Source organism: Amblyraja radiata, chromosome 4, assembly GCF_010909765.2.
Source record: "Amblyraja radiata isolate CabotCenter1 chromosome 4, sAmbRad1.1.pri, whole genome shotgun sequence".
NCBI lineage: Eukaryota > Metazoa > Chordata > Chondrichthyes > Rajiformes > Rajidae > Amblyraja > Amblyraja radiata.
In genome coordinates, this window is record NC_045959.1 from 109467923 (window position 1) to 109492746 (window position 24824).

Genomic DNA, 24824 nt, shown 5'->3' on the forward strand with positions numbered 1-24824 from the left:
AATCTCAACGACTTCCGCCCAGTTGCACTCACCCCCATCATCACGAAGTGCTTCGAGAGACTGATCCTGGCTCACCTCAAATCCAGCCTCCCTCCCATACTGGACCCCCATCAATTTGCCTATTGGCCCAACAGGTTAACAGAGGATGCCATATCAGCGGCTCTTCACTCTGCCCTGACCCACCTGGACAATAACAACTCCTATATCAGGTTGTTATTCATTGACCAGCTCTGCATTTAATACTGTTATCCCCACCAGTCTGATCACCAAACGCAGCGGCCTTGGCATCAACACCTCCCTCTGCAACTGGACACTGGATTTCCTCACTAACAGATCCCAGTCTGTTAGGATTAACAACCTCACCTCCTGCACTCTGACACAGCGCTGTGTGCTCAGCCCTCTCCTCTACTCCCTCTTCACCCACGACTGCGTCCCTATGCATGGCTCCATCTCCATCATAAAATTAGTTGACGACACCACGGTGGTAGGACTATTTATTTTATTTAGCGAATGCAAAGTCCTTTAGCCAAGCAGTTGCCTCTTGATCTGCTGTATGAAGGGTGACAAGTCCTCCTTTGAGTCTTTGTTGAGGGCATGCTTCAATGATGTGTTGCATTGTTTGCTGCTCTCCACAAGCACACCATGGGGTTGGACTGCTGCCCCATTTGTGAAGGCTGGCCAAGCAGGGGCCATGTCCAGTCCTGAATCTATTCAGCGTCGTCCACTGCTTCCTTGGGAGATTGGTGCCAGGGGTGGGGTCTGACACCAGATGTTTATTTGGGACGTCCTTGGACTCCCATTCCCTTTTCCAAGCTGATTGGATGGTGAAATCAGCTGGTGGTGGGTTCTTCCAAATTGGTCGTCTAGATGGAAGTCAAGCAGTGGGTGGGTTGAAGATGTCCATGTGAATTGGCAGATGAGGGGAGTTTTTGGTCTTTTGGAGCATCCTTTGAGTGAGGACTACTCGCCGGATGTGTGGAGGGGCTATGTTGGATAGGACAGGGAGCCAGGGGAGTGGTGTTGAGCGGATTGTTCCTGTGATGATCCTCATTGTTGAGTTCAATTGGGTATCCACATGGTGTGTGTGGGATGACCTGGACCAAACAGGGGCACAATATTCGGCTGAAGAAAATGCAAGGGCTAGTGCTGAAATGCGCAGTGTAGGGGCTGCTGCCCCCCACTTTGAGCCAGCAAGCTTACTGAGGAGATTGTTTCTGGACTTCACCTTAGCTGCTGTTCTTTTAAGATGTTCCTTGAAGGATAGGGTCCTGTCAAGGGTCACTCCGAGGTAGGTTGGAGTGGGGGCATACTTCAGTTTGGTCCTGCTCAGATAGATGTTTGGTTCTCTTGTGGCTTCTGCATTATGGAGGTGGAACACACTGGAGACCGTTTTTGCTGGGCTTGGTTTTAGGCGCCAGGTTTTGCAGTACTCGTCCAGTTTAGCAAGGTCTTCATTGAGCACCTGTTCCAATGTACCAAAATCTGGTGCTTGGAAGGCCAAACAGATGTCATCTGCATAGATGAATTTGCGGGATTTGGTGGTGGGTAGGTCATTTGTGTAAAGGTTGAACAAGGTTGGGGCTAAAACTGACCCTTGCGGGAGCCCATTCTTCTGCATTCTCCATGCACTCTTGTTCTGTCCAAGGTGAACTCTGAACCTGCGGTTGGAGAGCAGAGATTTGATGGTTTCTGATGCCCAGGCAGGGAGTGCTTTGGTGAGTTTTAGGTGGAGGCCTTTGTGCCACACAGTGTCATAGGCTGCAGTGAGATCAAGGAACACTGCCCCGGTCTTCAGTTTGTTCTCGAAGCCGTTTTCAATGCAGGTGGTTAGGGCCAGAACTTGTTCTCCTGTGCTGCGGTCCTTGCGGAAACCTGCCTGATCCACACTGAGAATCTCTTCTACTCCTGGAGATATACGTTGTAGTATAAGGCGTTCTAAGATTTTGAGTGGGACGCAGAATAGAGAGATTGGGCGGTAGCTTGCTGGTAGTTTTTCGTCTTTGCCAGGTTTTGGTATAGCAATGACTTTTGCTGTCCGCCATATCTTTGGGATGGAGTTAGTCTGTATGGCCCTAGTGTAGAGTTGGGTCAGCCAGGTTAGAGCTCGGGGGCCCAGGTGTTTCATGAACTCTGGAGAGATGTTATCATAACCTGCTGCCTTTCCACATTTCAGGCCCTGCAGGACCTTCTCCAGTTCAGCCACCTCGAAGGGCTCAGGGTTTCTTTCCTTTCCAGGTGTTCGTCGAAGCGTCCTTAGCTCTGTTGCGACAGCTCTTCTGGTGGACTTGTCTTGGGGTGCTTTTGCAATATTCAGTAGGTGGGATGCAACCTGGTTGGGTGTGACAGAAGGTCGGCTTTGGGTAGGGGGTTTCTGTGCAGCTCCTAGGCGGCGGATGAGGCTCCAGCATTTTCTGCTAGAGTGGGTGAAGTTTAGCTCTGTTACTGTCTCCTCCCATTTCCTTTGCCGAGCTGAAGATAGTGGTCCCCTGATGTTTTGTAGGTTTGTAGGAGGGCAGCGCTTTCTCCATCCAGGCATGGGACGTAGAGGGGACGGTAGCCTCTTGGAATTGTTTTGTGGGCAGCTTTATAGATGGCGCTGCAGAAACGGTTGTATGCTTCATCTACAGTGATGGTGTGGAGTGGGATGGTAACAACACTCTGGTCTAGAGTTTCACTGTATTTTTTCCAGTTGGCTTTGCGGAAATTCCAGCGCATCTTTCTTGGACTGTTTATGACTGGGAGGTGTAGGCCGATGTGTATGAGTGAGGGGCGGTGTTGACTGTGGGGGAAATCTTCCAGGATGAGGGTCTGTGCAGGGTAATGGGTTCCATTCAAAGAGCTGACCCAGCACAGGTCAGGAGAGTAGTCCTTGTTCCACCTGGCAGAGTGGAATGTTCCTCTTTGTTTTGGGTCGTGTATGAGAGCAGGGTCATTTCTGGATGCCCAGTCTGAAAGTGCCTCCCCATCATGATCTGCTGCTGGGTAACCCCAGTCAGGGTGGTGGCTGTTAAAGTCTCCCACATAGATGGCAGGGTGGGGGAAGGGTGGGTAGGACTTGCAGATCCCAGTTGGCACTTGGTGGCTTGTACACATTGACAATGTGGAAACCACCAATAGTTATGGTATCCGAGAAACTTGCTATGGTAGGACTGGTAGGTGGTAGGACTGATCTGTGACAACAACGAATCAGCCTACAGGGAGGAGGTCCAGCACCTGGCAGCTTGGTGTACCAACAACAACCTTGTCCTCAACACACAGAAGACAAAGGAAATCATTGTGGACTACCGGAAGACCAGAGGCGGCAGACACACCCCCATCCACATAAACGGGACTGAGGTGGAGCGCGTCTCCAACTTCAAATTCCTCGGGGTACACATCTCTGAGGATCTGTCCTGGTCCCTCAACCTGCCAAAACTGATTAAAAAGGAACAGCAGCGCCTCTACTTTCTGAGGAGGCTTAAGAAAGCTCACCTGTCCCCTCAGATCCTGTCCAACTTCTACCGCTGTACCATAGAAAGCATCCTGACCACCTGCTTCACGGTGTGGTACAGCGGCTGCACCACAGGTGACAGGAAGGCATTGCAACGGGTGGTGAAAACCGCTCGGCACATGATCGGTGCCCCGCTCCCTGCCATGGATGCCCTCCACCGCACACGGTGTCTGAGACGGGCTGGCAAAATCATTAAGGACCCCTCACACCCCAACTGTTTGCCCTCCATCCATCAGGGAGGCGGTACAGGAGCCTCAGGTCTCGCACCAGCAGGCTAAGGAACAGCTTCTTCCCCAACACCATTACCCTGCTGAACTCACAGGCCCGGCGCTAGCCCCCCCCTTCTCCTCAGTATTATTTATGGTTTATATAATTTATAGTTAAGCTCTTATTCACCAGAATATAGCACATGTCAATCTTTTGCACCTTAACAACTATCTGTATATATGTATATGCCTATGTACATACACCAATATATCCTCATTTGTATATATTCTTGGTTCTTGGTTTCTTGGTCCTCCAAAATATTCCAAATGGAATTTAAACTGGAGGTGGTTAAGGGAGGGCTTAAGCCAGAAAGGGTTATTGTCTTAACTTTACTACTTTGCACTCTGATTAGATTTCCAGCAACTGCATTTTGTTGTACCTGTACTTGTACTATGTGCAATGACAATAAAGTTGAATCTAATCTAATCTAATCTGGAGCCGGTCGGCCAAATCTCGTGTATCTCGTGTATCTCTCTCGAACTCATTTGCAAGTCTCCTCTGATAAGAGAAAACAGAAAAAAATGAAATACTCAGCAGGTCAGGATCATAAGGTCATAAGGAATAGGAGTAGAATTAGGCCATTCGGCACATCAAGTCTACTCCGCCATTCAATCATGGCAGATCTATGTCTCCTCCCTAACCCCATTCTCTGGCCTTCTCCCCATAACCTCTGACACCCGTACTAATCAAGATGCATCTGTGGAAAGAGAAACGGGCTGAACCGTTAACTCTGTTTCCCTTTCCTTAGATGCTGCCTGACTTGCTGAACATTTCCAGCATTTTCTGTTAATTATTTAGATTTCCAGCAGCTGCAGTTTCCTTGATTTTATTGTCTCTCCGCTGATAAAGTTGCTGCCAGTTCAGGTAAACTGCCAGGTGATGGGTATCAATAAAAGATAAGAGGCTCATAAATCTGGCGTGATGGATGGTGAGCGGTGTAGTGACAGTCTGTGAGAGTGTGGGCTGACAGATTGGCAGACTATAGACAGATGAAGAGTGAATAGAGTCAAGTGTGAAGTGTCAATTTTAGCAGAACGTACAAGGAAAGAGACAAGAGGGTTTGTCATATGTACAAGCAAAAGAACAATGGTATTCTTACCTGCTGCATCTTATCTGGCCTGTGACCACAAGATAATATACAATAATAAATCAATAACAGTAATACCAGGTGCAAAACCGAGGTCCAAGTGCAACCATTGTCACAGACGCTCCCAGGCAGCCGCGGAGAAACCGGGCAGTGGGTCCCTGCAGCCGGACTCGGTGCCACTGAGCCGTCAGGAGAGGACCCGCCGGTGGTCAAGATCAGGCGCCAGCAGTCGTGGTCACGGATGGGCCGGCGTTCAATGAAGGTGCTGGCGGTCAAGGATGAGGAGGGGTGTTGGCGGTCGTGGTCGTGGTCGCGGATGGGCCGGCGTTCGAGGAGGGTGACGGCGGTCGTGGTCGGGGAGGGTGCCAGTGTTCGATTAAGGCGTTGACGGTCGTGGTCAGGGAGGGTGCCAGCGTTCTATGAAGGCGCTGGTAGTTGAGGTCAAGGAGGGCACCAGCGGTCGAGGACGGGGACTGGCCAGCAGCTGAGGACGGGCAGGTGGAGGGCACCAGAGGTCGGACGGGGCTGTGTGGGTGCTGGAAGTCGCCGAGAACAAAGGGGGATCTGGCGTGGGAGGTCCACTAAGAGAACAAATGGGGTCCATTGGGGACTGAATGGAATACGTTGTAACTCTGTCAGTGCTCGTTATGTGGCGACACTTTGCATAGCTTGTGTACGCAAAACAAAGAATCTCACTGTGACATGTCACATGGAATAATAAAGTATCGTTCATGCATTCATTCGCAGTCCATAGAAGATCATAGTTACTGAGGTTAGTGTTGTGCAGTGTTTAAGAGTTGGATGGTTGCTGGGAAGAAACTGTTCTTATACCCGGGGGCAGTGGGGTCCCAGTGTATGCAGGAGCAGAGGGACCTGGGTGTTCTTGTGAATGGGTCTTTTGAAAGTGACTGGCTTGTTGAGAGAGGAGGTGGTGAAACCTATGAAATTCTCAGCTTCACAAATAAAGGCAAGAAGAGGCAATAAAGTAGCAGGTTTATGTTGTATTTCGACTTGAACCACAGTCGGAAGTTGTGTCCAGTGTTTGCCACTGTCCTTAAGGAAGGATGTGAGGACCAAGAGTTATAATTGTACCGGTACCTCTTCATACTTGTGCATGCGCCCATAAACACCAACCTAATTTATCAGAATGGCTTCAGGGATGAGGTTAGACAGGGCGTGCTGGGGCTTTTACACTTGCTCCTGAAACGTTTGTGATGGACAACATTGTAACCAATGTACACAAGGTAAATCACAGCTGTTCTACCTGAGTAGATGGTTCAAGGAACAAGTAATTGATTTCAAAGTAATTGGCAAAAGGAGAGGGATGTGGGAAGAGATTTTGTATGGAGCGTGTGAGCAAGCATTCTCTGAGGCAACAGCCTGAAGGAGATATCGAAGCAGCCAATGAGGAATGACAAAGGGGAATTGGACCAGCACCTGACAGAGAATAACGTCTGGGCTTCAGGACAGGGTGGAGGTGTGGGGCTGACTATTCTACAAAGAACAGCTGTGGACCATATGAATACAAGCCAGGGCACTTACTGTCTGATTCACCTTTACCCAATTGAGGACAATGGACTTTGTCTGTGGAACTGATGCGCTGCAATGCTGAGAACTATATTCTGAACTCTGTATCTTCCCATATTGAACCCATGTATGGTGTATATATCTGCTCTGGTTGGTTAGCATGCAACACAAAGCTTTTCACTGAACCTTGTGACAATAATAAAACTAAACCTAATTAGAGTCAAAGAGTCATGCAGCGTGGAAACGGGCCCTTCGGCCCAACTTGCCCACACCGACCAATATGTCCCATCCACAATACAATACAAATGTATTCGTCACATGGACCAACTAAGGCACAGTGAAATGAATTTGCTAGACCCACCTGCCTGCGTTTGGCCCATATCCCTCTAAATGTGTCCGATCCATGTCTAATTGTTTCTTAAACATTGCGATAGTCCCTGCCTCAGCTATCTCCTCTGGCAACTCCTTCCATACACCCATCACTCTTTGTGTGAAAAAGTTACCTCTCAGATTCCTATTAAATTTTCCCCCCCCTCACCTTAAACCTCTGTCCTCTGGTTTTCCATTCCCCTAGTCTGGGCAAGAGACTGTGCTATGCTTAAAACTGAAATCGCCTTGGTGTTGTTTTTTGAGGATTGGGTATTGGTGACCCTGCTCTGAAGTGAGTCTGGCTTCATCAGACTGCTGCCACTGCTGTTCTTGAGACTTGGAGCAAGAGATGATCGTTGCAGTCTTTCACACCACTGCTGCCATTAATGAGTGATCTGCACCATGACTCCACTCACCATCCTCGATACTGATGCACAATGTGTCCCCAGAGTGTCCTTAATGTGTCTCTCGGCACTCTAAAGCAGCATAATGGAGCATAAATTGACAGTGTGCCATTACATATTAATAGGCAGGGAACTGGAACCCACAGTGTTTAATTATCGGGATTGCTTGTCTTGGAAATTCAGGCTGTGGATCTGTTTAGTTTAGTTTAGAGATACAACACAGAAACAGGCCCTTCGGCCCACTGAGTCCACGCCGATTAGCGATCCCCGCACACTTTTATTGACAGTGTGGTAACACACCCTTCAGCCCAATTCTTCCAAGCTGACCAAGACTGCCCATTTAAGCTAGTCCCATTTGTTTGGCCCATATTTCTCTAAACCTTTCCTGTCCGTGCACATGTCCAAGTGTCTTTTAAATGTTGTTGGTGTACTTGCCTCAACTACTGGTTGAGGTGGGTATAAAGTGAAGCAGCAGCTCAACCTCAGCGCCAGAGACCTGGGTTCAATCCTGACCACAGGTGTCCATGTGGAGTTCTCCCTCTGACCATGTTGGTTTCCTCTGGGTGCTTTGGTTTCCTCCCACATTCTAACGATGTGCGAGTGTGTGGGTTAATTGGCCTCAGGGTGGGTAAATTGCTCATAATGTGTGGGGAGTGGATGAGAAGAGTAACAGAACAATGTGAATAGGTGATTGATGATCGATGTGGATTCGGTGGGCCAAAACTGTAAGCGTGCTGTATCTCTAAAGTAAGCCACTGCCTCTGACAGCTCCTTTCCTATACCCATCCCCTCTGTGTGGAAAAGTTGCCCATCAGGTTCCTATGAACTTTCTTATCTTGGTTCTTGGTTCCTTGGTCCTCCAAAATACTCCAAATGGAATTTAAACTGGAGTGCTTAAGCCAGAAAGGGTTATTGGGAAGAAAGAGCTACTTTAAATTTAGTAACTATAGTTGGGTGGAGATTATTCCATGCTTTAATTGTGCGGGGGAAGAACGAATTGCTGTACACATCTGTCTTTGTAGCTGGGATCACAAATTGGATCGAATGCCCTCGTCTGCTCCTAATTGGTTTGGGTTTGGTGTAGGTCTTGTAGTCTATGTCGAGCTGACCATTTAACATTTTGTAAAATCTTACCTTAAACCTTTGGCCTGTATTTCTTGATTCCCCTCGTCTGTGCATTCATTCACCCTATCTATTCCCCTCATGATTTTATACACTTAAAAGATCACCCCTACGCTCCAAGCAATATAGTTCAAGCCAGACCAACCTCTCCCTATAATTGAGGGAGCACCGCACTGTGGGAAGGGCAGAACTGTGGGAGGACTGCACTGTGGGAGAGGCAGTACTGAAGCAGTACTATACCACCTATGTCCTCTAGTTCTTGATTCCCCCATCTTGGGTAAATAAAACCACTGCATTCACCCTATCTAATCCCCCCATGATTTTATACGCTTCTATAAGATTACCCATCCCTCAGCTTCTTGGTCTCCAAGAAATAAAGGAAAGGATAGTGGAAGTAAAAAAACAATGCAAATACTAAAAATCTTCAATGAAAACAGAAGATGCTGGGAATATCGGCATCTGTACAAAGAGAACCAGAATTAACCTTTCAAGTTGAAATACCTTCATCTGAGATAGGAACGAGACACCAGGAGCTGATTAATGCCTAGGGAGGGTGGTGGAGGGTGAAATCTCTGATGGGTGGTGCCATGGGGATAAGCTGTAAACAAGACTGTCTGCTCGATGACTGACTGGGAGCAGTTTGAGAGAAAGCCTCGACAAAAGTCAAGGTGATTTTTTCGTCATGCGCACAAGTACAGTGAGGTACAATATTTCTTGCATAAGCATCACAGGCACACAGACCCAGAGTCGAGAGTGTTTAATTATCTTATGTATCGGCAACAGAACTATGAAATTCTTACTTCCTACAGCTTTACAGACCCGTAAATGCAATAATGCATAGATAATATATATTAAAAAATACAATAGGTCAATAACCATAATACTAGGTAATTGTCCACATTTGGCACGTATCCCTCCAAACCTGTCCTGTCCAAATGCGTTTTAAATGTTGTTATAGTACCTGCCTCAGCTATGTCCTCTGGCAGCTCGTTCCATACACCCACCATCCTCCATGTGGAAAGAGTTACCCCTCAGGTTCCTATAAAATCTTTCCTCTATCATCTTAAACACAGTCTTTATTACAGAAGTCAAAGTCTTCCACAAATGCTCTCCTACAGTGCCCTCCATAATGTTTGGGACAAAGACCCATCATTTATTTATATGCCTGTACTCCACAATATGCGATTTGTAATGGAAATAAATCATACGTGGTTAAAGTGCACATTGTCAGATTTTAATAAAGGCCATTTTTATACATTTTGGTTTCACCATGTAGAAATTACAGCAGTGTTTATACACAGTCTCCCATTTCAGGGCACCATAATGTTTGAGACACAGCAAGGTTATGTAAATGAAAGTAGTCATATTTAGTATTTAGTTACATATCCCTTGCATGCAATGATTGCTTGAAGTCTGCGATTCATAGACATCATCAGTCTGCGATTCATGGACATCACCTTCTCTGATGATGCTCTGCCAGGCCTGTATTGCAGCCATCTTTAGCTTATGCTTGCTTTGGCAGCTAGTACCCTTCAGTTTTCTCTTCAGCATATAAAAGGCATGCTTTATTGGGTCCAGATCGGGTGATTGACTTGGCCACTCAAGAATTGACCATTTTATAGCTTTGAAAAACTCCTTTGTTGCTTTAGCAGTATGTTTGGGATCATTGTCTTGCTGTAGAATGAACCGTCGGCCAATGAGTTTTGAGGCATTTGTTTGAACTTGAGCAAATAGGATGTGTCTATACATTTCAGAAATCATTATGCTACTACCATCAGCAGTTGTATCATCAATTAAGATAAATGAGCCAGTACCTTCAGCAGCCATACATGCCCAGGCCATAACACCCCCACAACCGTGTTTCACAGATGAGGTGGCATGCTTTGGATCTTGGGCAGTTCCTTCTCTCCTCCATACTTTGCTCTTGCCATCACTCTGATATAAGTTAATCTTCGTCTCATCTGTCCACAAGACCTTTTTCCAGAACTGTGGTTGCTCTTTTAAGTACTTCTTGGCAAACTGTAACCTGGCCATCCTATTTTTGCGGCTAACCAGTGGTTTGCATCTTGCAGTGTAGCCTCTGTATTTCTATTCATGAAGTCTTCTGCGGACAGTGGTCATTGACAAATCCACACCTGACTCCTGAAGAGTGTTTCTGATCTGTCGGACAGGTGTTTGGGGATTTTATCTTGATTATAGAGAGAATTCTTCTGTCATTAGCTGTGGAGGCCAATCCCTTTGCGATTAGTAAGCTCACCAGTGCTCTCGTTCTTCTAGATGTTTCCAAACAGTTGATTTTGGAAGCCTAAGGTTTGGCTGATGTCTCTAACAGTTTATTCTTGTTTCTCAGTCTCATAATGGCTTCTTTGACTTTCATTGGCACAGACTTTGGTCCTCGTGTTGAAACGCAATAAAAGTTTCCAAGGTGATGGAAGACTGGAGGAAAGACTAGGTGCTGAGAGCTCTCTTATGACCTGCATTAAGGAGGCATTAAACACCTGAGCAATTACAAACACCCTGTGAAGCCATGTGTCCAAACATTATGGGGCCCTGAACTGGGGTACTATGTATAAACACAGCTGTAATTTCTACATGGTGAAACCAAAATGTATGAAAATAGTCTTTATTAAAATCTGACAATGTGCACTTTAACCACATGTGATTTTTTTCTATTACAAATCTCAAATTGTGGAGTACAGAGGCAAATAAATAAATGATGGGTCTTTGTCCCAAACATTATGTAGGGCACGATTATTCCTACAGCTATCTGCAATCTCCCTGCACATTCACTCCTCTAATTCCTGCTGACCTTTGGGAGGCCAAGAATCCAGTCCCATCAAAGTGATCATTCACCTTCTGCTTCTAAGTTCTACACATGTAACCTCACAGGGAGATCCGCTACCACCTTGACTACACTGTCTGATGAGTAAAGTTTAAAGCTCTTGCCTGTATTTCAAAAGTCAAGAGAGAGTCAAACTTGTTTAATTGTCATAATTGTCATATAAACCGACAACGGAACAACGACATTTTTACTTTACAGGTCTAGAAACACAATTCGTAGACAACATGTAAACAAGACAATTCTATAATTTATAACCCTAATGCCACTTACCTCTGCCCAGCCTTCTCACAAAAGCCTCCCAATCCAAAGCCTCGGCACTTATTCCTCAAACACAGTACTTCAGCCTCTAATAGCTACACCAATCGGGCTGCAGCACCATATGAGCTGATGTGCCTGTGAAAATGTTTAGTCAAATAGTCAAGAGGGTCATACAACATAGAAACCCGCCCTTCAACCCAACTTTGCTCATGCCAATTAAGATGCTCCATGTACACTAGTTCCACTTGCCTGCATTTGGTCCATTTCCCTCTGAACTTTTCCTATCCATGTATCTGTCAAATGTCTTATAAATGTTGTTATTGTACTTGCCTCAACTATAGCTTCTGGTAGATAGTTCCAGATACCCACCACTCTCTGTGTGGAAATATTTACTCTCTCAGTTTCCTTTTGAATCTTTCCCCCTTCACCTTAAACCTATGTCCTCTGGTTCTTGATTCCCTGACTCTGGGTAAAAGACTCTTACCCAGTAATTACCCTGTCTATTCTCCTCATTATCTTATACACATATATACCATCGATATCTATAAGATCACCCTCATCCTCCTGTGTTCCAAGGAATAAAGCCCTCATCTACCCAACCACTCCCTGCAGCTTAGGCCCTCAAGTCCCGGCAAAATCCTTGTAAATCAATACACTCTTTCCATTTTGGCATCTTTCCTATAACAGGGTGACCAAAACAGAATACAATACTCCAAATGTGACCTCAAAAACATCTTATACAATTGTAACATAATATACTCAATACCCTGACTGATGATGGCCAATGTGCCGAAAGCCTTCTTGACCACCGTATCTATCTGTGCTGCCACTTCAAGGAACTACAGTTTGTGTCTGTGCTCCTAGATTCCTCTCCTCAACAACACTGCCCAGGGCTCTGCCATTCACCAAGGAGGTCATGCCCAGGTTTGACTTCCCAATATGCAACACCTCACACTTCTCTGCATTGAACTCCAATAATCTAGGTAATGTCATTGTTTTTTTAACCCCAGTGTTTCTCCTGTTTCAACAGAGAGCTAGTAGTTGGGAAAACTAATCACCTGGGGTCTCAGAGATCTTGGGCAGAGCAGCGTGCATCTTGTAAAATAATATGGTGCTACCTGACGTGGAATAAAGATAGGAATAAAGTCTTCCCAACTTATCTCTTCCTATAGCCCAGGCCATCGAGCCCTGGCAACATCTTCGTAAATCTTCTCCTCACTTTGCAGTGACCTGCTGTTGATGTGGGTGATCTGATTTGCAGAGGTACCAGGAACAGGAGGATGTGGAGGGAAGGCCGACCATCACTGACTGCGGCGGCAGGGGAGGGGATGACGGGTGGCTGTGGGTGCTGGAGGGAGTTCCCTATAAGCAGGGTGCTGGGTGGCGATTGCCCGCTGGGGTTAGAGGACTGCAGCTCCCCAAGTCGAGGCTGAACAGTGAATCAGCCGTTCTGAGCGCTTGTTTCCTGCTGCGTTCTTTGTGGCCATGCTGTGACTATGTAGTCAGCTGTTGGCATGGTTTAAAATAACTCCTTCCTGCATGAAAGTAGTAATTTCGGCAGAGTCTTCCATCCTTGGTTGGATGTGAACATGTTATTAATAGAGCGTCCCTGTGCCCTACACTGACCCACAGCCCCTCTGGTCTCGTGGCCGGAGATGATGATCTTGGATTGACCTCTACTTGGGTCAGATTCTATGAGCACCAATGTCAGGAGTTATGAGGAGAAGGCGGGAGATTGGGGTTGGTAGGGAAGATAGATCAGCCATGATTGAATAGCGGAAGAGACTTGAAGAGCCGAATGGCCTAAATCTTCTCCTAGAACTTATGAACTAATCAACCATTGTTTAATTTCTGTATGTGCCCTGTTGGACATTTTAGTCGCTCACTTTGCCCTCATCTCAGAGTCGAATAAAGAAAGATGTGTGGATTCCCGGCAGGGTCAGCGTTTGCTGCACGACCCTAATCGTACATGAGTGGAGTCTTCCCCCAAAGTAGACCTGACAAAAGTCTCCAGAAATGGTTTTGGGACAGGGATTCAGAACTGAAGAACAGTTAACAATAAAGATATTATCTCCCCTTAACTCTTATCCCTACATGAGTACAATTAAACCAAACACACGTAATGCCCAGAGAAAAATACCAGTGCAGAATATAGCATTACAGTGTTATAGTTACACAGATAGGATCAGCTATAGCAGTGAGGTAGGTTGGGAGATCGGGACAACATCCTCGCTTGAGGGAAGAACGCTCAGTAGTCTGATAACAACGGGGAATACGTACCACCAGTTCCTGAATCTGGTGGTATGTATTTTCAAGCTTTTGTATCTTCTTCCCAATGGGGAGAGGGGAGCAGAGGCTTCTAGTCCTAGATCGAGTCATAGAGTCTTACAGTGTGGAAACAGGCCCTTCGGCCCAACTTGCTCACACCGGCCAACATGTCCTGTCTACATTAGTCCCACCTGCCTGCGTTTGGCCCATAACCCTCTAAACTTGTCCTATCCATGTACCTCTCTAAATATTTCTTAAATGTTTCAATAGTACCTGCCTCAACTACCTCCTCCGGCAGCTTATTCCAACCCTAAGTTGTGAAAACGTTACCCCTCGGGTTCCTATTAAATCTTTCCACCCTCACCATAAACCTATGATTTCCCCTACTCTGGGCAAGAGACTTTGTGCGTCTACCCAATCTATTCCTCTCATGATTTCGTACACCACTATAAGATCACCCCTCATCCTCCTGCGCTCTAAGGTATGGAGTCCTAGCCTGCTCAACCTCTCCCTATAGCTCACACCCTCTAAGTCCTGGCAACATCCTCGTAAACCTTCTCTGCACCCTTTCCAGCTTGAAATTCCAGTTTGAGATTAACAACATTTTGTCAGATAGAACGTTTAATATGGTAAATGTACTTCTGCTCTAGATCTCTGTGAGGCAAGAGAGAGATCTGAACCCATTTTGAGGCTGAAGTCCTGTCCCAACTCTTAAAAAAACAAACATAAATGCTAGAAATCTGAAATAACCACAGAGAATGCTGGAAATGTTGGATAGCTTGAAGAAAATTGCTGTAAAAACTAGCTGTTACAGGTGTCCCTGGGGATTGTATGTCACTCCAGTTCTCCGAACTCTGTTTGAATCAGAGTGTTGCTGTGGTAACTGGGAATTAGCATTAAATGGTGCGTCACATTTATTTTGAAGAACTAAGGAGCAGAGTGGCGAGCGCAGGCAGAGCACATCACAGCTGGACCAAGTGCTCTGCTGTGCCCCGTCTCCTTCCTGCTGCTTCTGTGGCCTGTCTGTGCTGGGTCCCTGCGGACTGTGCTGTGAGAAAAAAGGACCACTCTGCTTCTCACATTGGGCAGCAGGTCAGGCAGAAGGCAATGTTTATGGGGCTCTAATCCACTCAGGATTTCAGAAGTCATTTACACAAGCTGTTTGTCAACCTCCCATCCTGTATACATTTGAGAGTTTCACTGCCTGTTCCCAACTTGTTTTGGGAAATTACACTAGCACTCGTTCTCATTGCCCCAGCCTGATGCTCCACTGACCACCCCCACCCCCCTCTCGGAGGTGCTGCTGCACTCTGACCCTCGCTGTAAATAAATGTTCGGTTCAGTAAACTTGGGAAGGATGGGGGGGGGAGCAGGAGAAAGCTCCACGAGAGCTCAGAATTGTGAACACAGGCAAAGAAATGAATGAGATCGATAGGATTGCTTCAAGAGCCTGTGTCGACTCGATGGACCAAAGGGTGGTCTCCTTCCTATCTTGTAAGCACAGAAGAAGAGGCGGAGTGTCAAAGCAAACAATGCTGCAGATGCTGGACGTCTGATGTTTATGTTGGAACTACTCAGCAGGTCAAGCAGCATCTGGAGAGAAAATTGGTGAACATTTTAATTATCACAAATGATGAAAGAGACTGACCTAAGTATTTCCAGCATTTGTCTATTTTTAAATTGTGGTTGACATAAAGTTAGTTGGTGGATAATTTGGTACTGGGACTTACTCCAAGTGCAGGTAGGAGGCAGGAGAAAATTATGGTCATATTTAGTTTAGTTTAGAGATAAGCATGGAAACAGGTCCTTCATCCCACCAAATCAACGCTGACCTGTTCATACAAATTCTATGTTATTCCACTTTCACATCCACTCCCTACCCACTAGCAGCAATTTACAGAGGGCTAATTGACAAACAAAACCCACGTGACTTTGGGATGTGGGCGGTAACCGGGCCACCCAGAGTAAACCCACGCGGTCACAGAGAGAACATGCAAAGTCCACACAGACAGCAGACGAGGTCAGGATCAAACCCAGGTCCATGGCACTGTGAGCCAGCAGTTTTATCCGTCGCGTCATTGTACCGCCCCTAGAGAGAATAGGTTGCAGAGAAATTGATTTGATTGGTAAGATTGTTTTGAGATCCCGTATTAACTGAATGGACCAATTGAAACATAAATGTGAGCTACTGATCCTTGCTGAGGCTCTTTCCTTATGCCCGAAAGTACTCAGACATCACAGATCACATTCTGGAGGAACAGAGCCTCATATTCTGCTTGGGTAACTTACAACCCAACAGTAACAACATTGAATTCTCACATTTCAAGTAATATTTTTCCACTCTCTATTCCCTGCCTTCCCCACCTGCCAACTGGGCTAATGGCCTGGAGTTATAGGGAAAGAGTCAGGGGGTGGAAGTTCGTGGAGTGGCTATTACTAAGGAGAAGGTGCTCGGGAAACTGAAAGGTCCGAAGTTGGATAAGTCACCTGCACCGGATGGACTGCACCCCAGGATTCTGAAAGAGGTGGCTTTAGAGCTTGTGGAGGCATTAGTAGTGATCTTTCAAGAATCACTAGTCAGGAGTGGTTCCAGACGTTTGGAAAATTGTAAATCTTACCCCGCTGAAAAGAAGGGAGCAAAACAGAAGAGTGGAAACTATAGGCCGGTTAGCCTGACTTCAGTGGTTAATAAGATCTTAGTACATTATAAAGGTTGAGGTTACGGAGTACTTAGAAGTTCATGATGAAATAGGCTGAAGTCAGCATGGTTTTGTGAAGGGGAGATCACCTGACAAATCTGTTGGAATTCTTTGAGGAAGTAAATAGCAGGACAGACAAAGGAGAGTCAGTGGATGGTACACAAAATTGCTGGGGAAACTCAGCGGGTGCAGCAGCATCTATGGAGCGAAGGAAATAGGCGACGTTTCGGGCCAAAACCCTTCTTCAGACTGATGGGGGGTGGGGAAAGAAAGAAGGAAAAGGGGAGGAGGAGGAGGAGCCCGAGGGCGGGCGGATGGGAGGGTGGGAGGAGACAGCAAGAGGGTTAAGGAAGGGGAGGAGACAGCACGGGCTAGCCAAATTGGGAGAATTCAATGTTAATGCCATAAGGACGCAAGGTCCCCAGACGGAATATGAGGTGCTGTTCCTCCAATTTCCGCTGTTGCTCACTCTGGCAATGGAGGAGACCCAGGACAGAGAGGTCGGATTGGGAATGGGAGGGGGAGTTGAAGTGCTGAGCCACCGGGAGGTCGGGTAGGTTATTGCGGACTGAGCGGAGGTGTTCGGCGAAACGATCGCCCAACCTACGCTTGGTCTCACCGATGTAAATCAGCTGACATCTAGAGCAGCGGATGCAGTAGATGAGGTTGGAGGAGATACAGGTGAACCTTTGTCGCACTTGGAACACCGAGAGTCAGTGGATGTTGTTTATCTAGATTTTCAGAAAGCCTTTGATAAGATGCTAGAGATTAGGCTGCTAAAGAAGATGAGAGCGAGCCCATGCTATCAAAGGGCAGATACTAGCATGGTTAGCAGGTTGGCTGGATGCCAGAAGGCAAAGAGTGGCAATAAAGTAAACTTTATCTGATTGGCTGCCAGTGACTAGCGCAGTTCCGCAGGGGTTGGTGCTGGGGCCGCTACTCTTCACGTTGTCTATTAATGATTTGGATGAGAGGATTGAAGGCTTTGTGGCCAAATTTGCAGATGATACTAAGATAGGTGGAGGGACAGGTAGTATAGAGAATGCAGGGACTCTGCAGAAGGATTTGGACAGGTTGGGAGAGTGGGCAGAGAAGTGGCAGATGGAATATAGTGTAGCAAAGTGTGGAGTCAGGCATTTTATTGGTAGGAATAAAGGTGTAGACTATTTTCAAAATGGGAAGAGAATCCAGAAATCAGAAGTGCAAAGGGACTTGGGAATGCTGGCGCGGGATTCCCAAAAAGTTAATTTGCAAGTCGAATCGGTAGTAAGGAAACGCGATGCTAGCATTTATTTCTAGAGGACTAGAATACAAGAACAGGTATGTAATATGCTCTATAAGGTGTTGGTCAGACCACATTTAGAGTATTGTGAGCAATTTTGGGCTCCATATCTGAGGAAGGATATTCTGATGCTGGAGAGGGTCCAGAAGAGGTTTACGAGAATGATCCCACGAATGAGTGGGTTAACATATGATGAGCGTTTGACGGCACGGGGCCTCTACTCGCTGGAGTTTAGAATGATAAGGGGGGGACCTCATTGAAACCTGCTGAATAGTGAAAGGCCTGGATGTGGAGTGGATGTTTTCACTAGTGGGAGAGGTTAGGACCAGAGGTCGTAGCCTCAGAATTAAAGGATGTTACTTTAGGAAGGAGATGAGGAGGAATTTCTTTAGTCAGAGGGTGGTGAATCTGGGGAATTCATTGCCACTGAAGGCTGTCAATGGATATTTTTAAGGCAGAGATAGATAGATTATTGATCAGTATGGGTGTTGGGTTATGGGGAGAAGGTTGGAAAATGGGGTTAAAAGGGAAAGATAGATCAGCCATGATTGAACGGCGGAGTAGACTTGATGGGCCGAATGGCCTAATACTGCTCCTATCACTTATGAACATGAAGTCAGATAGGCTGGGACTTTATTCTTGGAGTGTAGGAGGCTGAGGGGTGATCTTATTTAGGTGTACAAGATCATGAGGGACATGGATAAAGTGAACACATCTTTTTCCCTGAGTAGATGATTCAAAAACTAGATGGCATAGTCTTAAGGTGAGAGGGCAAGGATTTAATATGGACCTCACGGGCAACAATTTCACTCAGAGAATAATCTGTAAGGATTGAAGGGTTTTGAGCATTATAGGCCGACTGCAGGTAAATAGAACGAATGCAACCTGCCAACTTAGTTAGCATGGGCAGTGGGGGTTGAAGGGCCTGTTTCCATGCTATACAGCTCTATGACTCTCTGATCCTTTAAGCTTTGGTATCAATCTAATGACTGCATGATGCATGGCACATGATGTTAGTGCTTGTCACTGAAGTATTTTCATTAATTCTGACTTTGAATGTTGTGTTTCAGGGCAGAATCACATTGAATCACGGAGTCACTAATTCACCAAGCCCACCATTTCTCTGTTGACACGTGGGATGTATGTTTGCGTCACTTTGCACGGAATCAGAAGTACGGTTTGTGTCAGCGTGGGACTCTAAACTAATTCATGAATTGGAGGTGAGCTGTGCTTTTGAATCCATTTGTTGTTGAAGGGTGCTGTTCTGTCTGTGTTTGGTTGTTGCCTTTGTTGAGGTTGGTGCACTGTGCTGGAATAACGCTGTGGGCATTCTATGCCTGACATATATCTTGAGCCAGTCGGAGAGACTCCAGAGTCAAGAGTGTTTAATTGTGATACCGGTACCGGAAAAAATAACATTCTTACTTGCTGCAGCTTTACAGACCCTTTAACCCAATTACACCCATGTCAATATAGAATAAGCAACAATAAATACATTCATAATCAATAATACTAGGTAACAAGACCATAATGTACGGGCAGAATGTAGAATCACGGAACTGCAGATGCTGGTTTATACCAAAGTAGAACACAAAGTGCTGGAGTAACTCAGCAGGTCAGGAAAAAATAGATGATGTTTCAGATCGGGTAACTCAGCGGGTCGGGTAGCAACTCTGGAGAAAAAGTGTGTGATATTTTGGATTGGGACCCTTCTTCAGACTAAAGGTGGGGGGGGGATAAAAAAGACCAGGACCAATCAGGGCCGGCAACAAATGAGGGTCAGGGTGAAGTCCTAACGGGTCCATTGTTGGCCAGGGAAGGTGTGATCTCAAGAGGGATACAATGTCATGAACTGTGGAATTGAGTAAACGACCAGGGTGGAGGAAGGGTGTAAGGGAGGGGAATCTATAAAAGTAAAAACCTAAGAATGTAACCCAAAGTTCATGGTATATCTATCAGTGACTGAGGTTGGATTGTTGTTAGTGTTGTGCCGTGTTCACGAGCCTGATGTTTGCTGGGAAGAAGCTGTTGTTGAACCTGGAGGTCACGGTTCTCAGGCTTCTGTACCTTGTTCTCGATTATTGCAGTGAGATGAGAGCGTGGCCAGGGTAGTGTGGGTCTTTGATGATATTGGCTGCCTTCTCAAGGCAGCACCTGTTGTGGTTCTCTTCAATTCTGGCTGGATTCTGCTCCACAGGCTGCAAGGGGTAAATCTGGAATAAAGAAAATGTTGGCTCTTGGTCTTGTGAACCTGCACGTTGGTTGCACTGTGACCAGCCTTCCTCCAGTCCGATGAGGCCTGAATTTCCATTGGCTTCTGTCACAGACGCTGGAGGGCCATCATAGTTTGAGAGAGGAGAATGGGCAGCATGCGAGTTACGGGTAATTTACCGAATTACATGGTTGAAGGAAGTAAAGAGAAGTGCCATGGGCAACTTGTTCATATTCATGTTTATTTTAAATATGGTAAAAGGAAATACAATTGTACACATTGTGATCAATGCCATTGTATGCTTGATACAGAAGGTTGCAACAAAAAATGCATACTTCAGGCATTTAGCATACAGAATGAATATGTGATGCATATCTTACTGATAGCTGTGAGGCGTCATATTTTAGGAGAAAAAATGAGGCCACCAACAGGTGGGATAACAAGTAAATCGAGGCACGTGAGGATCTGGAGTACAGATACTTAACTTGCTGAAAGTTGCAACATTAGTTAACAGATCATGAAAACAAAATTACAATTCATGCACTTAGTCAATATAGCATGGAAACAGGCTCTTCAGCCCAACTCATCCACGCAGACCAAAATTCCCCATCTAAGCTAGTCCCATTGATCGCCTTTGGCTTGTCTTCATTCCCAGCGAGATGGAATTGTGTAGCAGAGAATTTACACCAAACCTGGATAGATGATTGTATAGATCTGGCTGTCGTATTTTGAGAAGATTACTTAGACATTTTAAGTTTGCTGTGGAACAGGCAGCCCTGCAGCGCTGCACAGAAAACATATTATAATACTGCATAGGAACTTTGGCCCAAAGTGTCTGTGCCGAACATGTCAGGTTGAACTAATCTCATCTGCCTGCATGTTATCCATATCCCTCCATTTCCTGCATATCCATGTGCCTGTCTAAAAGCCCCTCAAGCACCATTATCCTATCTGCCTCCACCACCAGGCACTCCTGTGTAAGAAAATTCACCATACATGTCTGATTTAAACGTTGCCTCCCTCACCTTAAAGCTATGTCCTCTAGTCTTTGACATTTCCATCCTGGGAATAATGGTCTGACTGTCATATGCCTCTCATCATTTTATATACTTCCTCAACCTCTGACGCTCCAGAGAAAACAATCTAAGCTTGTCCAACCTCTTTTAGCTGACATCCTCTAATCCAGGCAACATTCTGGCAGGAGTAACAGGAACCTAGAAAAAATCCTGGGATCCTTTCTCTTGAATCGTCTTATCGAGTCCACACACAAGATTCTAAGTTGGTCAGCCAGAGCTGAACACACTTCTCGGCATCTGCACACAATGGTGTCTGTCTTGTGCTTCTTGTGCGTGGTGGTGGAAAGATTGGTGAAAACAGGGCCGCGATGTGAACGCTCTTTCCTTGACCCCCTTCTCTTGAATGAAAAGGCTCTTTATATGAATGAGCAAAGTTACAAAGTTATGTACCGGTTTGTAGAGTTGACAGGTGGGAAAAGCAAAGCTGGTGCTGTCAATGTTAAGTGGTTGGTAAATATTTGACATATATGACGGATGCATGCACATTTGCACAGGGCCGCTGTCGTGGCATGAACACTATGCACCTTGCAGCATGACTCCTGTCATCAGAATAAGAACTCTCACACACATTACGGAGAGTCAAGTAGAAATAGAATTGTTGTAGAAACAAGGAACTGCACATGCTGGTTTGCAAAAAGGACACAAGTGCTGGAGTAACTCACGAGAGGAATTGACAGGATGAGTGAATGCTGAGATGTGGATTCTTCTGCCTGGGTGGGGTCTAGAATCTGGCTACACAGTCAAAAGCCAACAGCATAATGAAGGATTAGTTTCACCCCGGTCACTCCCTTTACACTCCTCTCCCTTCAGGCAAGCGGTACAGAAGTGTGAAAACGCACACCTCTAGATTCAGGGACGGTTTCTTCCCAGCTATTATCAGGCAACTGAACTATCATATCACCAACTAGAGAGCGGTCCTGAGCTGCCATCTACCTTATTGGAGACCCTCGAACTATCTTTAAGTGGACTTTATTAGAGTTGCATTAAATGTTATTCCCTTTATCCTGTATCTGTACACTGGATGGCTCGATTGGAATCATGTGCAGTCTTTTTGCTGACTGGATAGAAAAAAGCTTTTCGCTGTACCTTGGTATACGTGGCAGTAATATGCCTACCAGCGATCCCTGCACATTAACACTATCCTACTCGCACTAGGCACAATTGACAATTTTATCGTCAATTAACCTACAAACCTGTACATCTTTGCAGTATGGGAGGTAACAGGACATCCGGGAGAAAACCCACGTGGTTTAGTTTAGTTTAGGGATGCAGCAGGGAATCATGCACTTCGGCCCACCATGTCCATACAAGATAAAAATACTGAGTGCAGAATAGTATTATAGCGTTACACCTGGAGACAAAGTGCAGGTTAAATAAAAGTTGCAAGGGTGGCAATGAGGTAGGTTGGAAGATCGGAACTACACCCTAGCTTATGGGAGGAGAGTTTGGTTTCTGACAACAGCGGGGGAAAAGCTGTTCCTGAATCAGGTAGTACGTGATTTCAAGCTTTTGTATCTTTTGACGGATAGGAGAGAGGAGAAGCGGAAATGACCGGGGTACGACAATAGACAATAGGTGCAGGAGTAGGCCATCTGGCCCTTCGAGCCAGCACCGCCATTCAACATGATCATGGCTGATCATCCACAATCAGTTCCCCGTTCCTGCCCTCACCTCATATCCCCTGACTCTGCTATTTTTAAGAGCCCCATCTAGCTCTCTCTTGAAAGCATCCAGAGAACCTGCCTCCACTGCCATCTGAGGCAGAGAATTCCACACTCACCACTCTCTGTGAGAAAAAGTGTTTCCTCGTCTCCGTTCTAAGTGGCTTACTCCTTATTCTTAAACTGTGGCCCCTGGTTCTGAACTCCCCCACCATCGGGAACATGTTTCCTGCCTCTAGTGTGTCCAAGCCCTTAACAATCTTATATGGTTCAATGAGATACCCTCTCATCCTTCTAAACTCCAGAGTGTACAAGCCCAGCCACTCCATTCTCTCAGCATATGACAGTCCCGCCATCCCGGGAATTAACCTTGTAAACCTACGCTGCACTCCCTCAATAGCAAGAATGTCCTTCCTCAAATTAGGGGACCAAAACTGCACACAATACTCCAGGTGTGGTCTCACTAGGGCTCTGTACAACTGCAGAAGGATCTCTTTGCTCCTTTATGCGATTCCTCTTGTTATAAAGGCCAACATGCCATTTGCTTTCTTCACTGCCTGCTGTACCTGCATGCTTACTTTCATAGACCGATGTACAAGGACCCCCAGATCCCGTTGTACTTCCCTTTTTCCCTTCTTGACGCCATTTAGATAGTAATCTGCCTTCCTGTTTTTGCTACCAAAGTGGATAACCTCACATTTATCCGCATTAACATCTGCCCACTCCCCCAACCTGTCCAAGTCACCCTGCATTCTCATAGCATCCTCCTCACAGTTCACGCTGTCACCCAGCTTTGTGTCATCTGCAAATTTGCTAATGTTACTTTGAATCCCTTCATCCAAATCGTTGATGTATATTTGTAAATAGCTGCAGTCCCAGCACCGAGCCTTGCGGTACCCCACTAGTCACTGCCTGCCATTCTGAAAGGGAACCGTTAATCCCTACTCTTTGTTTCCTGTCTGCCAACCACTTCTCTATCCATGTCAGCACTCTACCCCCAATACCATGTGCCCTAATTTTGCCCACTAATCTCCTGTGTGGGACCTTATCAAATGCTTTCTGAAAGTCCAGGTACACCAGTTCCATCCTTGGCAGCTTTCCTGAGGCAATGTGAAGTGTAGATGGAGTCGATGTTAGGGAGTCTGGTCTGTGTGTTGGATTGTGCTACATCCACAACTGCAATTTCTTGTGGTCTATGGCAGAGCTGTTGCAAAACTAAGCTGTGATGCATCCCAATCGCACTCTCGTTACACTTGCAGAAGTTGGTAAGAGTTGTGGGAGACATTATGAATTTCCTTATCCCTCTGAGGAAGTAGAGGCATTGTGTGCAGCTGTGACCAACCCATGTCATATACCATGTCTGAAGAAGGGTTTCGGCCCGAAACGTTGCCTATTTCCTTCGCTCCATAGATGCTGCCTCACCCGCTGAGTTTCTCCAGCATTTTTGTCTATCATATACCACGACATTGGCAACCCAAAAATAACCCGTTTATTTCCCACTCTGTTTCCTGTTTGTTGGGATCCCTTCAACCACGCTAGTATTTAAGATTAACTGTGTGCTCTAATTTTGTTTTGTAACCTCATGTGGCAACTTACTTAAATCTTCTGAAATTCCAAGGTTACCACATCCCTTGTTTCACCATATCTAGTCCGCTTGTTACAAAACTCCATATGATTTTGCTTTCTTACATCCATGCTGACTCTGCCCAATCCTATTATTATTTTCTAAGTGCCCTGTTACCACTTCCTTAATAATAGATGTTGGCATTTTCCGGACCACTACCATTAGCTAATTGATCTGTAGTTGGCAGATTTCTCTCTCCCTCTTCTCTGTTAAATAGCAGGATTCCTTCATTACTTTTCAAGTTATGAGAGCCATTCTGGAATATATTTGGAAGATGTCAACCAGTGCATCCATTCTCTCTATCAGCACCACTTTCAAAATATTGGGAGCATCTTCCCATCGGAACGCAGCTCAGCTTGGTTTGGTAACAACTCTGCCCAAGATTGTAAAAAAAATTGCAGAGAGTTGTGGATGTAGTCCAGTCCATTACACGGACCAGACTCGCCACCTTCAACACTTCACGCTGCCTAAGGAAAGCAGCCAACATAATCAAGGTCCACTCATTCCCTCTTCTCCCCACGCCCTTTGGGCAGAAGAGATACAAGATTGAAAGTACATACCACAACTCAGGAACTGCTTTGGCAACACTATTATCAGACTACTGAACAGTCTTTTCATCAGCTAAAGATATGGTCC

The 24824-nt window shown here is 45.9% G+C and overlaps 1 protein-coding gene across 2 annotated transcripts in view; it reads left to right on the forward strand.

Moving 5' to 3' along the window:
• The window catches only part of slc4a2 (solute carrier family 4 member 2), a 203860-nt gene that overhangs the window by 3711 nt on the left and 175325 nt on the right, over positions 1–24824 (forward strand). For both annotated transcript variants that reach the window (XM_033020207.1, XM_033020211.1), the window contains exon 2: positions 18686–18835. The gene's annotated coding sequence lies outside the window, so the exon portion shown is untranslated. The remainder of the gene's footprint in view (positions 1–18685; positions 18836–24824) is intronic.